The sequence below is a fragment of the Tasmannia lanceolata genome, unplaced genomic scaffold (assembly GCF_043159265.1).
Source record: "Tasmannia lanceolata isolate RefF3 unplaced genomic scaffold, GAP_Taslan_0.1 ptg000044l, whole genome shotgun sequence".
Lineage (NCBI taxonomy): Eukaryota > Viridiplantae > Streptophyta > Magnoliopsida > Canellales > Winteraceae > Tasmannia > Tasmannia lanceolata.
Window position 1 is genome coordinate 7,320,129 of NW_027518721.1, and position 17,275 is coordinate 7,337,403.

Here is a 17,275-nt window from a genome sequence, read left to right on the forward strand (position 1 = left end):
CTCAATTTAACTCTTAATTCATTGAAATTAGTTTCATTTCGAAGTAATCGAAGTGTAGTTTAAAACGAAAGAAACGGAGATGAAAAACTCCAAGTATTTTGAGAGTTATGATGGAAATAGCTAGACTCGCGCTTTAGTTTAGCAATTTACTGACCTACCTCCGATTGATTGACCATAACTCTCTAAATTTAACTCGTAATTCATTTAAATTAGTTTCATTTCGAAGGAATCGAAGTGTAGTTTAAAACGAAAGAAACGGAGATGAAAAACTCCAAGTATTTTGAGAGTTATGATGGAAATAGTTAGACTCGCACTTTGGTTTAGCAATTTACTGACCTCCCTCCGATTGATATATCATAAATCACTCAATTTAACTCGTAATTCATTGAAATTAGTTTCATTTCGAAGGAATCGAAGTGTAGTTTAAAACGAAAGAAACGGAGATGAAAAACTCCAACTATTTTGAGAGTTATGATGGAAATAGTTAGACTCGCGCTTTGGTTTAGCAATTTACTGACCTACATCCGATTGATTGACCATAACTCTCTCAATTTAACTCTTAAGTCATTGAAATTAGTTTCATTTCGAAGGAATCGAAGTGTAGTTTAAAACGAAAGAAACGGAGATGAAAAACTCCAAGTATTTTGAGAGTTATGATGGAAATAGTTTGACTCGCGCTTTGGTTTAGCAATTTACTGACCTACCTCCGATTGATTGACCATAACTCTCTCAATTTAACTCTTAACTCATTGAAATTAGTTTCATTTCGAAGGAATCGAAGTGTAGTTTAAAACGAAAGAAACGGAGATGAAAAACTCCAAGTATTTTGAGAGTTATGATGGAAATAGTTAGACTCGCACTTTGGTTTAGCAATTTACTGACCTACCTCCGATTGATTGACCATAACTCTCTAAATTTAACTCTTAATTCATTGAAATTAGTTTCATTTCGAAGGAATCGAAGTGGAGTTTAAAACGAAAGAAACGGAGATGAAAAATTCAAAGTATTTTGAGAGTTATGATAGAAATAGTTAGAATCGCGCTTTGTTTAGCAATTTACTGACCTACCTGCGATTAATTGACCATAACTCTCTCAATTTAACTCTTAATTCATTGAAATTAGTTTCATTTCGAAGTAATCGAAGTGTAGTTTAAAACGAAAGAAACGGAGATGAAAAACTCCAAGTATTTTGAGAGTTATGATGGAAATAGCTAGACTCGCGCTTTAGTTTAGCAATTTACTGACCTACCTCCGATTGATTGACCATAACTCTCTAAATTTAACTCGTAATTCATTTAAATTAGTTTCATTTCGAAGGAATCGAAGTGTAGTTTAAAACGAAAGAAACGGAGATGAAAAACTCCAAGTATTTTGAGAGTTATGATAGAAATAGTTAGACTCGCGCTTTGGTTTAGCAATTTACTGACCTCCCTCCGATTGATTGACCATAAATCACTCAATTTAACTCGTAATTCATTGAAATTAGTTTTATTTCGAAGGAATCGACGTGTAGTTTAAAACGAAAGAAACGGAGATGAAAAACTCCAAGTATTTTGAGAGTTATGATGGAAATAGTTAGACTCGTGCTTTGGTTTAGCAATTTACTGACCTACCTCCGATTGATTGACCATAAATCAGTCAATTTTACTTGTAATTGATTGAAATTAGTTTCATTTCGAAGGACTCGAAGTGTAGTTTAAAATGAAAGAAACGGAGATGAAAAACTCCAAGTATTTTGAGAGTTATGATGGAAATAGTTAGACTTGGGCTTTGGTTTAGCAATTTACTGACCTACCTCCGATTGATTGACCATAACTCACTCAATTTAACTCGTAATTCATTGAAGTTAGTTTCATTTCGAAGGAATCGAAGTGTAGTTTAAAACGAAAGAAACGGAGATGAAAAACTCCAAGTATTTTGAGAGTTATGATGGAAATAGTTAGACTCGCGCTTTGGTTTAGCAATTTACTGACCTACATCCGATTGATTGACCATAACTCTCTCAATTTAACTCTTAAGTCATTGAAATTAGTTTCATTTCGAAGGAATCGAAGTGTAGTTTAAAACGAAAGAAACGGAGATGAAAAACTACAAGTATTTTGAGAGTTATGATGGAAATAGTTAGACTCGCGCTTTGGTTTAGCAATTTACTGACCTACCTCCGATTGATTGACCATAACTCTCTCAATTTAACTCGTAATTCATTTAAATTAGTTTCATTTCGAAGGAATCGAAGTGTAGTTTAAAACGAAAGAAACGGAGATGAAATACTCCAAGTATTTTGAGAGTTATGATGGAAATAGTTAGACTCGCGCTTTGTTTTAGCAATTTACTGACCTACCTCCGATTGATTGACCATAACTCTCTCAATTTAACTCTTAATTCATTGAAATTAGTTTCATTTCGAAGGAATCGAAGTGTAGTTTAAAACGAAAGAAACGGAGATGAAAAACTCCAAGTATTTTGAGAGTTATGATGGAAATAGTTAGACTCGCGCTTTGGTTTAGCAATTTACTGACCTACATCCGATTGATTGACCATAACTCTCTCAATTTAACTCTTAAGTCATTGAAATTAGTTTCATTTCGAAGGAATCGAAGTGTAGTTTAAAACGAAAGAAACGGAGATGAAAAACTCCAAGTATTTTGAGAGTTATGATGGAAATAGTTAGACTCACGCTTTGGTTTAGCAATTTACTGACCTCCCTCCGATTGATTGACCATAACTCACTCAATTTAACTCGTAATTCATTGAAATTAGTTTAATTTCGAAGGAATCGAAGTGTAGTTTAAAACGAAAGAAACGCAGATGAAAAACTCCAAGTATTTTGAGAGTTATGATGGAAATAGTTAGACTCGCGCTTTGGTTTAGCAATTTACAGACCTACCTCCGCTTGATTGACCATAACTCTCTCAATTTAACTCTTAACTCTTTGAAATTAGTTTCATTTCGAAGGAATCGAAGTGTAGTTTAAAACGAAAGAAACGGAGATGAAAAACTCCAAGTATTTTGAGAGTTATGATGGAAATAGTTAGACTCGCGCTTTGGTTTAGCAATTTACTGACCTACCTCCGATTGATTGACCATAACTCTCTCAATTTAAGTCGTAATTCATTTAAATTAGTTTCATTTCGAAGGAATCGAAGTGTAGTTTAAAACGAAAGAAACGGAGATGAAAAACTCCAAGTATTTTGAGAGTTATGATGGAAATAGTTAGACTCGCGCTTTGGTTTAGCAATTTACTGACCTCCCTCCGATTGATTGACCATAACTCACTCAATTTAACTCGTAATTCATTGTAATTAGTTTCATTTCTAAGGAATCGAAGTGTATCTTAAAACGAAAGAAACGGAGATGAAAAACTACAAGCATTTTGAGAGTTATGATGGAAATAGTTAGACTCGCGCTTTGGTTTAGCAATTTACTGACCTACCTCCGCTTGATTGACCATAACTCTCTCAATTTAACTCTTAACTCTTTGAAATTAGTTTCATTTCGAAGGAATCGAAGTGTAGTTTAAAACAAAAGAAACGGAGATGAAAAACTCCAAGTATTTTGAGAGTTATGATTGAAATAGTTAGACTCGCGCTTTGGTTTAGCAATTTACTGACCTACCTCCGATTGATTGACCATAACTCTCTCAATTTAACTCGTAATTCATTTAAATTAGTTTCATTTCGAAGGAATCGAAGTGTAGTTTAAAACGAAAGAAACGGAGATGAAAAACTCCAAGTATTTTGAGAGTTATGATGGAAATAGTTAGACTCGCGCTTTAGTTTAGCAATTTACTGACCTCCCTCCGATTGATTGACCATAACTCACTCAATTTAACTCGTAATTCATTGAAATTAGTTTCATTTCGAAGGAATCGAAGTGTAGTTTAAAACGAAAGAAACGGAGATGAAAAACTCCAAGTATTTTGAGAGTTATGATGGAAATAGTTAGACTCGCGCTTTGGTTTAGCAATTTACTGACTTACCTCCGATTGATTGACCATAACTCTCTCAATTTAACTCTTAATTCATTGAAATTAGTTTCATTTCGAAGGAATCGAAGTGTAGTTTAAAACGAAAGAAACGGAGATGAAAAACTACAAGTATTTTGAGAGTTATGATGGAAATAGTTAGACTCGCGCTTTGGTTTAGCAATTTATTGACCTACCTCCGATTGATTGACCATAACTTTCTCAATTTAACTCTTAACTCATTGAAATTAGTTTCATTTCGAAGGAATCGAACTTTAGTTTAAAACGAAAGAAACGAAGATGAAAAACTCCAAGTATTTTGAGAGTTATGATGGAAATAATTAGACTCGCGCTTTAGTTTAGCAATTTACTGACCTACCTCCGATTGATTGAACATAACTCTCTCAATTTAACTCGTAATTCATTTAAATTAGTTTCATTTCGAAGGAATCGAAGTGTAGTTTAAAACAAAAGAAACGGAGATGAAAAACTCCAAGTATTTTGAGAGTTATGATAGAAATAGTTAGACTCGCGCTTTGGTTTAGCAATTTACCGACCTCCCTCCGATTGATTGACCATAAATCACTCAATTTAACTCGTAATTCATTGAAATTAGATTTATTTCGAAGGAATCGACGTGTAGTTTAAAACGAAAGAAACGGAGATGAAAAACTTTAAGTATTTTGAGAGTTATGATGGAAATAGTTAGACTCGCGCTTTGGTTTAGCAATTTACTGACGTACCTACGATTGATTGACCATAACTCTCTCAATTTAACTCTTAATTCATTGAAATTAGTTTCATTTCGAAGGAATCGAAGTGTAGTTTAAAACGAAAGAAACGGAGATGAAAAACTCCAAGTATTTTGAGAGTTATGATGGAAATAGTTAGACTCGTGCTTTGGTTTAGCAATTTACTGACCTACCTCCGATTGATTGACCATAACTCACTCAATTTTACTTGTAATTGATTGAAATTAGATTCATTTCGAAGGACTCGAAGTGTAGTTTATAACGAAAGAAACGGAGATGAAAAACTCCAAGTATTTTGAGAGTTATGATGGAAATAGTTAGACTCGGGCTTTGGTTTAGCAATTTACTGACCTACCTCCGATTGATTGACCATAACTCACTTAATTTAACTCGTAATTCATTGAAATTAGTTTCATTTCGAAGGAATCGAAGTGTAGTTTAAAACGAAAGAAACGGAGATGAAAAACTCCAACTATTTTGAGAGTTATGATGGAAATAGTTAGACTCGCGCTTTGATTTAGCAATTTACTGACCTACATCCGATTGATTGACCATAACTCTCTCAATTTAACTCTTAAGTCATTGAAATTAGTTTCATTTCGAAGGAATCGAAGTGTAGTTTAAAACGAAAGAAACGGAGATGAAAAACTCCAAGTATTTTGAGAGTTATGATGGAAATAGTTAGACTCGCGCTTTGGTTTAGCAATTTACTGACCTACCTCCGATTGATTGACCATAACTCTCTCAATTTAACTCTTAAGTCATTGAAATTAGTTTCATTTCGAAGGAATCGAAGTGTAGTTTAAAACGAAAGAAACGGAGATGAAAAACTCCAAGTATTTTGAGAGTTATGATGGAAATAGTTAGACTCGCACTTTGGTTTAGCAATTTACTGACCTACCTCCGATTGATTGACCATAACTCTCTCAATTTAACTCTTAATTCATTGAAATTAGTTTCATTTCGAAGGAATCGAAGTGTAGTTTAAAACGAAAGAAACGGAGATGAAAAATTCAAAGTATTTTGAGAGTTATGATAGAAATAGTTAGAATCGCGCTTTGTTTAGCAATTTACTGACCTACCTTCGATTAATTGACCATAACTCTCTCAATTTAACTCTTAACTCATTGAAATTAGTTTCATTTCGAAGTAATCGAAGTGTAGTTTAAAAAGAAAGAAACGGAGATGAAAAACTCTAAGTATTTTGAGAGTTATGATGGAAATAGTTAGACTCGCGCTTTAGTTTAGCAATTTACTGACCTACCTCCGATTGATTGACCATAACTCTCTAAATTTAACTCGTAATACATTTAAATTAGTTTCATTTCGAAGGAATCGAAGTGTAGTTTAAAACGAAAGAAACGGAGATGAAAAACTCCAAGTATTTTGAGAGTTATGATGGAAATAGTTAGACTCGCGCTTTGGTTTAGCAATTTACTGACCTCCCTCCGATTGATATATCATAAATCACTCAATTTAACTCGTAATTCATTGAAATTAGTTTCATTTCGAAAGAATCGAAGTGTAGTTTAAAACGAAAGAAACGGAGATGAAAAACTCCAAGTATTTTGAGAGTTATGATGGAAATAGTTAGACTCGCGCTTTGGTTTAGCAATTTACTGACCTACCTCCGATTGATTGACCATAACTCTCTCAATTTAACTCTTAACTCTTTGAAATTAGTTTCATTTCGAAGGAATCGAAGTGTAGTTTAAAACGAAAGAAACGGAGATGAAAAACTCCAAGTATTTTGAGAGTTATGATGGAAATAGTTAGACTCGCGCTTTGGTTTAGCAATTTACAGACCTACCTCCGCTTGATTGACCATAACTCTCTCAATTTAACTATTAACTCTTTGAAATTAGTTTCATTTCGAAGGAATCGAAGTGTAGTTTAAAACGAAAGAAACAGAGATGAAAAACTCCAAGTATTTTGAGAGTTATGATGGAAATAGTTAGACTCGCGCTTTGGTTTAGCAATTTACTGACCTACCTCCGATTGATTGACCATAACTCACTCAATTTTACTTGTAATTGATTGAAATTAGTTTCATTTCGAAAGAATCGAAGTGTAGTTTAAAACGAAAGAAACGGAGATGAAAAACTCCAAGTATTTTGAGAGTTATGATGGAAATAGTTAGACTCGCGCTTTGGTTTAGCAATTTACTGACCTACCTCCGATTGATTGACCATAACTCTCTCAATTTAACTCTTAACTCTTTGAAATTAGTTTCATTTCGAAGGAATCGAAGTGTAGTTTAAAACGAAAGAAACGGAGATGAAATACTCCAAGTATTTTGAGAGTTATGATGGAAATAGTTAGACTCGCGCTTTGTTTTAGCAATTTACTGACCTACCTCCGATTGATTGACCATAACTCTCTCAATTTAACTCTTAATTCATTGAAATTAGTTTCATTTCGAAGGAATCGAAGTGTAGTTTAAAACGAAAGAAACGGAGATGAAAAACTCCAAGTATTTTGAGAGTTATGATGGAAATAGTTAGACTCGCGCTTTGGTTTAGCAATTTACTGACCTACCTCCGATTGATTGAACATAACTCTCTCAATTTTACTCGTAATTCATTTAAATTAGTTTGATTTCGAAGGAATCGAAGTGTAGTTTAAAACGAAAGAAACGGAGATGAAAAACTCCAAGTATTTTGAGAGTTATGATGGAAATAGTTAGACTCACGCTTTGGTTTAGCAATTTACTGACCTCCCTCCGATTGATTGACCATAACTCACTCAATTTAACTCGTAATTCATTGAAATTAGTTTAATTTCGAAGGAATCGAAGTGTAGTTTAAAACGAAAGAAACGGAGATGAAAAACTCCAAGTATTTTGAGAGTTATGATGGAAATAGTTAGACTCGCGCTTTGGTTTAGCAATTTACAGACCTACCTCCGCTTGATTGACCATAACTCTCTCAATTTAACTCTTAACTCTTTGAAATTAGTTTCATTTCGAAGGAATCGAAGTGTAGTTTAAAACGAAAGAAACGGAGATGAAAAACTCCAAGTATTTTGAGAGTTATGATGGAAATAGTTAGACTCGCGCTTTGGTTTAGCAATTTACTGACCTACCTCCGATTGATTGACCATAACTCTCTCAATTTAAGTCGTAATTCATTTAAATTAGTTTCATTTCGAAGGAATCGAAGTGTAGTTTAAAACGAAAGAAACGGAGATGAAAAACTCCAAGTATTTTGAGAGTTATGATGGAAATAGTTAGACTCGCGCTTTGGTTTAGCAATTTACTGACCTCCCTCCGATTGATTGACCATAACTCACTCAATTTAACTCGTAATTCATTGTAATTAGTTTCATTTCTAAGGAATCGAAGTGTATCTTAAAACGAAAGAAACGGAGATGAAAAACTACAAGCATTTTGAGAGTTATGATGGAAATAGTTAGACTCGCGCTTTGGTTTAGCAATTTACTGACCTACCTCCGCTTGATTGACCATAACTCTCTCAATTTAACTCTTAACTCTTTGAAATTAGTTTCATTTCGAAGGAATCGAAGTGTAGTTTAAAACAAAAGAAACGGAGATGAAAAACTCCAAGTATTTTGAGAGTTATGATTGAAATAGTTAGACTCGCGCTTTGGTTTAGCAATTTACTGACCTACCTCCGATTGATTGACCATAACTCTCTCAATTTAACTCGTAATTCATTTAAATTAGTTTCATTTCGAAGGAATCGAAGTGTAGTTTAAAACGAAAGAAACGGAGATGAAAAACTCCAAGTATTTTGAGAGTTATGATGGAAATAGTTAGACTCGCGCTTTAGTTTAGCAATTTACTGACCTCCCTCCGATTGATTGACCATAACTCACTCAATTTAACTCGTAATTCATTGAAATTAGTTTCATTTCGAAGGAATCGAAGTGTAGTTTAAAACGAAAGAAACGGAGATGAAAAACTCCAAGTATTTTGAGAGTTATGATGGAAATAGTTAGACTCGCGCTTTGGTTTAGGAATTTACTGACTTGCCTCCGATTGATTGACCATAACTCTCTCAATTTAACTCTTAATTCATTGAAATTAGTTTCATTTCGAAGGAATCGAAGTGTAGTTTAAAACGAAAGAAACGGAGATGAAAAACTCAAAGTATTTTGAGAGTTATGATGGAAATAGTTAGACTCGCGCTTTAGTTTAGCAATTTACTGACCTCCCTCCGATTGATTGACCATAACTCTCTCAATTTAACTCGTAATTCATTTAAATTAGTTTCATTTCGAAGGAATCGAAGTGTAGTTTAAAACGAAAGAAACGGAGATGAAAAACTCCAACTATTTTGAGACTTATGATAGAAATAATTAGACTCGCGCTTTGGTTTAGCAATTTACTGACCTCCCTCCGATTGATTGACCATAAATCACTCAATTTAACTCGTAATTCATTGAAATTAGTTTCATTTCGAAGGAATCGACGTGTAGTTTAAAACGAAAGAAACGGAGATGAAAAACTCCAAGTATTTTGAGAGTTATGATGGAAATAGTTAGACTCGCGCTTTGGTTTAGCAATTTACTGACGTACCTACGATTGATTGACCATAACTCTCTCAATTTAACTCTTAATTCATTGAAATTAGTTTCATTTCGAAGGAATCGAAGTGTAGTTTAAAACGAAAGAAACGGAGATGAAAAACTCCAAGTATTTTGAGAGTTATGATGGAAATAGTTAGACTCGGGCTTTGGTTTAGCAATTTACTGACCTACCTCCGATTGATTGACCATAAATCACTCAATTCAACTCGTAATTCATTGAAATTAGATTTATTTCGAAGGAATCGACGTGTAGTTTAAAACGAAAGAAACGGAGATGAAAAACTCCAAGTATTTTGAGAGTTATGATGGAAATAGTTAGACTCGCGCTTTGGTTTAGCAATTTACTGACGTACCTACGATTGATTGACCATAACTCTCTCAATTTAACACTTAATTCATTGAAATTAGTTTCATTTCGAAGGAATCGAAGTGTAGTTTAAAACGAAAGAAACGGAGATGAAAAACTCCAAGTATTTTGAGAGTTATGATGGAAATAGTTAGACTCGTGCTTTGGTTTAGCAATTTACTGACCTACCTCCGATTGATTGACCATAACTCACTCAATTTTACTTGTAATTGATTGAAATTAGTTTCATTTCGAAGGACTCGAAGTGTAGTTTATAACGAAAGAAACGGAGATGAAAAACTCCAAGTATTTTGAGAGTTATGATGGAAATAGTTAGACTCGGGCTTTGGTTTAGCAATTTACTGACCTACCTCCGATTGATTGACCATAACTCACTCAATTTAACTCGTAATTCATTGAAATTAGTTTCATTTCGAAGGAATCGAAGTGTAGTTTAAAACGAAAGAAACGGAGATGAAAAACTCCAACTATTTTGAGAGTTATGATGGAAATAGTTAGACTCGCGCTTTGGTTTAGCAATTTACTGACCTACATCCGATTGATTGACCATAACTCTCTCAATTTAACTCTTAAGTCATTGAAATTAGTTTCATTTCGAAGGAATCGAAGTGTAGTTTAAAACGAAAGAAACGGAGATGAAAAACTCCAAGTATTTTGAGAGTTATGATGGAAATAGTTAGACTCGCGCTTTGGTTTAGCAATTTACTGACCTACCTCCGATTGATTGACCATAACTCTCTCAATTTAACTCTTAACTCATTGAAATTAGTTTCATTTCGAAGGAATCGAAGTGTAGTTTAAAACGAAAGAAACGGAGATGAAAAACTCCAAGTATTTTGAGAGTTATGATGGAAATAGTTAGACTCGCACTTTGGTTTAGCAATTTACTGACCTACCTCCGATTGATTGACCATAACTCTCTCAATTTAACTCTTAATTCATTGAAATTAGTTTCATTTCGAAGGAATCGAAGTGTAGTTTAAAACGAAAGAAACGGAGATGAAAAATTCAAAGTATTTTGAGAGTTATGATAGAAATAGTTAGAATCGCGCTTTGTTTAGCAATTTACTGACCTACCTTCGATTAATTGACCATAACTCTCTCAATTTAACTCTTAACTCATTGAAATTAGTTTCATTTCGAAGTAATCGAAGTGTAGTTTAAAACGAAAGAAACGGAGATGAAAAACTCCAAGTATTTTGAGAGTTATGATGGAAATAGTTAGACTCGCGCTTTAGTTTAGCAATTTACTGACCTACCTCCGATTGATTGACCATAACTCTCTAAATTTAACTCGTAATTCATTTAAATTAGTTTCATTTCGAAGGAATCGAAGTGTAGTTTAAAACGAAAGAAACGGAGATGAAAAACTCCAAGTATTTTGAGAGTTATGATGGAAATAGTTAGACTCGCGCTTTGGTTTAGCAATTTACTGACCTCCCTCCGATTGATATATCATAAATCACTCAATTTAACTCGTAATTCATTGAAATTAGTTTCATTTCGAAAGAATCGAAGTGTAGTTTAAAACGAAAGAAACGGAGATGAAAAACTCCAAGTATTTTGAGAGTTATGATGGAAATAGTTAGACTCGCGCTTTGGTTTAGCAATTTACTGACCTACCTCCGATTGATTGACCATAACTCTCTCAATTTAACTCTTAACTCTTTGAAATTAGTTTCATTTCGAAGGAATCGAAGTGTAGTTTAAAACGAAAGAAACGGAGATGAAAAACTCCAAGTATTTTGAGAGTTATGATGGAAATAGTTAGACTCGCGCTTTGGTTTAGCAATTTACAGACCTACCTCCGCTTGATTGACCATAACTCTCTCAATTTAACTCTTAACTCTTTGAAATTAGTTTCATTTCGAAGGAATCGAAGTGTAGTTTAAAACGAAAGAAACGGAGATGAAAAACTCCAAGTATTTTGAGAGTTATGATGGAAATAGTTAGACTCGCGCTTTGGTTTAGCAATTTACTGACCTACCTCCGATTGATTGACCATAACTCTCTCAATTTAAGTCGTAATTCATTTAAATTAGTTTCATTTCGAAGGAATCGAAGTGTAGTTTAAAACGAAAGAAACGGAGATGAAAAACTCCAAGTATTTTGAGAGTTATGATGGAAATAGTTAGACTCGCGCTTTGGTTTAGCAATTTACTGACCTCCCTCCGATTGATTGACCATAAATCACTCAATTTAACTCGCAATTCATTGAAATTAGTTTTATTTCGAAGGAATCGACGTGTAGTTTAAAACGAAAGAAACGGAGATGAAAAATTCCAAGTATTTTGAGAGTTATGATGGAAATAGTTAGACTCGTGCTTTGGTTTAGCAATTTACTGACCTACCTCCGATTGATTGACCATAACTCACTCAATTTTACTTGTAATTGATTGAAATTAGTTTCATTTCGAAGGACTCGAAGTGTAGTTTAAAATGAAAGAAACGGAGATGAAAAACTCCAAGTATTTTGAGAGTTATGATGGAAATAGTTAGACTCGGGCTTTGGTTTAGCAATTTACTGACCTACCTCCGATTGATTGACCATAACTCACTCAATTTAACTCGTAATTCATTGAAATTAGTTTCATTTCGAAGGAATCGAAGTGTAGTTTAAAACGAAAGAAACGGAGATGAAAAACTCCAACTATTTTGAGAGTTATGATGGAAATAGTTAGACTCGCGCTTTGGTTTAGCAATTTACTGACCTACATCCGATTGATTGACCATAACTCTCTCAATTTAACTCTTAAGTCATTGAAATTAGTTTCATTTCGAAGGAATCGAAGTGTAGTTTAAAACGAAAGAAACGGAGATGAAAAACTCCAAGTATTTTGAGAGTTATGATGGAAATAGTTAGACTCGCGCTTTGGTTTAGCAATTTACTGACCTACCTCCGATTGATTGACCATAACTCTCTCAATTTAACTCGTAATTCATTTAAATTAGTTTCATTTCGAAGGAATCGAAGTGTAGTTTAAAACGAAAGAAACGGAGATGAAATACTCCAAGTATTTTGAGAGTTATGATGGAAATAGTTAGACTCGCGCTTTGTTTTAGCAATTTACTGACCTACCTCCGATTGATTGACCATAACTCTCTCAATTTAACTCTTAATTCATTGAAATTAGTTTCATTTCGAAGGAATCGAAGTGTAGTTTAAAACGAAAGAAACGGAGATGAAAAACTCCAAGTATTTTGAGAGTTATGATGGAAATAGTTAGACTCGCGCTTTGGTTTACCAATTTACTGACCTACCTCCGATTGATTGACCATAACTCTCTCAATTTTACTCGTAATTCATTTAAATTAGTTTGATTTCGAAGGAATCGAAGTATAGTTTAAAACGAAAGAAACGGAGATGAAAAATTCAAAGTATTTTGAGAGTTATGATAGAAATAGTTAGAATCGCGCTTTGTTTAGCAATTTACTGACCTACCTTCGATTAATTGACCATAACTCTCTCAATTTAACTCTTAACTCATTGAAATTAGTTTCATTTCGAAGTAATCGAAGTGTAGTTTAAAACGAAAGAAACGGAGATGAAAAACTCCAAGTATTTTGAGAGTTATGATGGAAATAGTTAGACTCGCGCTTTAGTTTAGCAATTTACTGACCTACCTCCGATTGATTGACCATAACTCTCTAAATTTAACTCGTAATTCATTTAAATTAGTTTCATTTCGAAGGAATCGAAGTGTAGTTTAAAACGAAAGAAACGGAGATGAAAAACTCCAAGTATTTTGAGAGTTATGATGGAAATAGTTAGACTCGCGCTTTGGTTTAGCAATTTACTGACCTCCCTCCGATTGATATATCATAAATCACTCAATTTAACTCGTAATTCATTGAAATTAGTTTCATTTCGAAAGAATCGAAGTGTAGTTTAAAACGAAAGAAACGGAGATGAAAAACTCCAAGTATTTTGAGAGTTATGATGGAAATAGTTAGACTCGCGCTTTGGTTTAGCAATTTACTGACCTACCTCCGATTGATTGACCATAACTCTCTCAATTTAACTCTTAACTCTTTGAAATTAGTTTCATTTCGAAGGAATCGAAGTGTAGTTTAAAACGAAAGAAACGGAGATGAAAAACTCCAAGTATTTTGAGAGTTATGATGGAAATAGTTAGACTCGCGCTTTGGTTTAGCAATTTACAGACCTACCTCCGCTTGATTGACCATAACTCTCTCAATTTAACTCTTAACTCTTTGAAATTAGTTTCATTTCGAAGGAATCGAAGTGTAGTTTAAAACGAAAGAAACGGAGATGAAAAACTCCAAGTATTTTGAGAGTTATGATGGAAATAGTTAGACTCGCGCTTTGGTTTAGCAATTTACTGACCTACCTCCGATTGATTGACCATAACTCTCTCAATTTAAGTCGTAATTCATTTAAATTAGTTTCATTTCGAAGGAATCGAAGTGTAGTTTAAAACGAAAGAAACGGAGATGAAAAACTCCAAGTATTTTGAGAGTTATGATGGAAATAGTTAGACTCGCGCTTTGGTTTAGCAATTTACTGACCTCCCTCCGATTGATTGACCATAAATCACTCAATTTAACTCGCAATTCATTGAAATTAGTTTTATTTCGAAGGAATCGACGTGTAGTTTAAAACGAAAGAAACGGAGATGAAAAATTCCAAGTATTTTGAGAGTTATGATGGAAATAGTTAGACTCGTGCTTTGGTTTAGCAATTTACTGACCTACCTCCGATTGATTGACCATAACTCACTCAATTTTACTTGTAATTGATTGAAATTAGTTTCATTTCGAAGGACTCGAAGTGTAGTTTAAAATGAAAGAAACGGAGATGAAAAACTCCAAGTATTTTGAGAGTTATGATGGAAATAGTTAGACTCGGGCTTTGGTTTAGCAATTTACTGACCTACCTCCGATTGATTGACCATAACTCACTCAATTTAACTCGTAATTCATTGAAATTAGTTTCATTTCGAAGGAATCGAAGTGTAGTTTAAAACGAAAGAAACGGAGATGAAAAACTCCAACTATTTTGAGAGTTATGATGGAAATAGTTAGACTCGCGCTTTGGTTTAGCAATTTACTGACCTACATCCGATTGATTGACCATAACTCTCTCAATTTAACTCTTAAGTCATTGAAATTAGTTTCATTTCGAAGGAATCGAAGTGTAGTTTAAAACGAAAGAAACGGAGATGAAAAACTCCAAGTATTTTGAGAGTTATGATGGAAATAGTTAGACTCGCGCTTTGGTTTAGCAATTTACTGACCTACCTCCGATTGATTGACCATAACTCTCTCAATTTAACTCGTAATTCATTTAAATTAGTTTCATTTCGAAGGAATCGAAGTGTAGTTTAAAACGAAAGAAACGGAGATGAAATACTCCAAGTATTTTGAGAGTTATGATGGAAATAGTTAGACTCGCGCTTTGTTTTAGCAATTTACTGACCTACCTCCGATTGATTGACCATAACTCTCTCAATTTAACTCTTAATTCATTGAAATTAGTTTCATTTCGAAGGAATCGAAGTGTAGTTTAAAACGAAAGAAACGGAGATGAAAAACTCCAAGTATTTTGAGAGTTATGATGGAAATAGTTAGACTAGCGCTTTGGTTTAGCAATTTACTGACCTACCTCCGATTGATTGACCATAACTCTCTCAATTTTACTCGTAATTCATTTAAATTAGTTTGATTTCGAAGGAATCGAAGTGTAGTTTAAAACGAAAGAAACGGAGATGAAAAACTCCAAGTATTTTGAGAGTTATGATGGAAATAGTTAGACTCGTGCTTTGGTTTAGCAATTTACTGACCTACCTCCGATTGATTGACCATAACTCACTCAATTTTACTTGTAATTGATTGAAATTAGTTTCATTTCGAAGGACTCGAAGTGTAGTTTAAAATGAAAGAAACGGAGATGAAAAACTCCAAGTATTTTGAGAGTTATGATGGAAATAGTTAGACTCGGGCTTTGGTTTAGCAATTTACTGACCTACCTCCGATTGATTGACCATAACTCACTCAATTTAACTCGTAATTCATTGAAATTAGTTTCATTTCGAAGGAATCGAAGTGTAGTTTAAAACGAAAGAAACGGAGATGAAAAACTCCAAGTATTTTGAGAGTTATGATGGAAATAGTTAGACTCACGCTTTGGTTTAGCAATTTACTGACCTCCCTCCGATTGATTGACCATAACTCACTCAATTTAACTCGTAATTCATTGAAATTAGTTTCATTTCGAAGGAATCGAAGTGTAGTTTAAAACGAAAGAAACGGAGATGAAAAACTCCAACTATTTTGAGAGTTATGATGGAAATAGTTAGACTCGCGCTTTGGTTTAACAATTTACTGACCTACATCCGATTGATTGACCATAACTCTCTCAATTTAACTCTTAAGTCATTGAAATTAGTTTCATTTCGAAGGAATCGAAGTGTAGTTTAAAACGAAAGAAACGGAGATGAAAAACTCCAAGTATTTTGAGAGTTATGATGGAAATAGTTAGACTCGCGCTTTGGTTTAGCAATTTACTGACCTACCTCCGATTGATTGACCATAACTCTCTCAATTTAACTCTTAACTCATTGAAATTAGTTTCATTTCGAAGGAATCGAAGTGTAGTTTAAAACGAAAGAAACGGAGATGAAAAACTCCAAGTATTTTGAGAGTTATGATGGAAATAGTTAGACTCGCACTTTGGTTTAGCAATTTACTGACCTACCTCCGATTGATTGACCATAACTCTCTCAATTTAATTCTTAATTCATTGAAATTAGTTTCATTTCGAAGGAATCGAAGTGTAGTTTAAAACGAAAGAAACGGAGATGAAAAATTCAAAGTATTTTGAGAGTTATGATAGAAATAGTTAGAATCGCGCTTTGTTTAGCAATTTACTGACCTACCTTCGATTAATTGACCATAACTCTCTCAATTTAACTCTTAACTCATTGAAATTAGTTTCATTTCGAAGTAATCGAAGTGTAGTTTAAAACGAAAGAAACGGAGATGAAAAACTCCAAGTATTTTGAGAGTTATGATGGAAATAGTTAGACTCGCGCTTTGGTTTAGCAATTTACTGACCTACCTCCGATTGATTGACCATAACTCTCTCAATTTAAGTCGTAATTCATTTAAATTAGTTTCATTTCGAAGGAATCGAAGTGTAGTTTAAAACGAAAGAAACGGAGATGAAAAACTCCAAGTATTTTGCGAGTTATGATGGAAATAGTTAGACTCGCGCTTTGGTTTAGCAATTTACTGACCTCCCTCCGATTGATATATCATAAATCACTCAATTTAACTCGTAATTCATTGAAATTAGTTTCATTTCGAAAGAATCGAAGTGTAGTTTAAAACGAAAGAAATGGAGATGAAAAACTCCAAGTATTTTGAGAGTTATGATGGAAATAGTTAGACTCGCGCTTTGGTTTAGCAATTTACTGACCTACCTCCGATTGATTGACCATAACTCTCTCAATTTAACTCTTAACTCTTTGAAATTAGTTTCATTTCGAAGGAATCGAAGTGTAGTTTAAAACGAAAGAAACGGAGATGAAAAACTCCAAGTATTTTGAGAGTTATGATGGAAATAGTTAGACTCGCGCTTTGGTTTAGCAATTTACAGACCTACCTCCGCTTGATTGA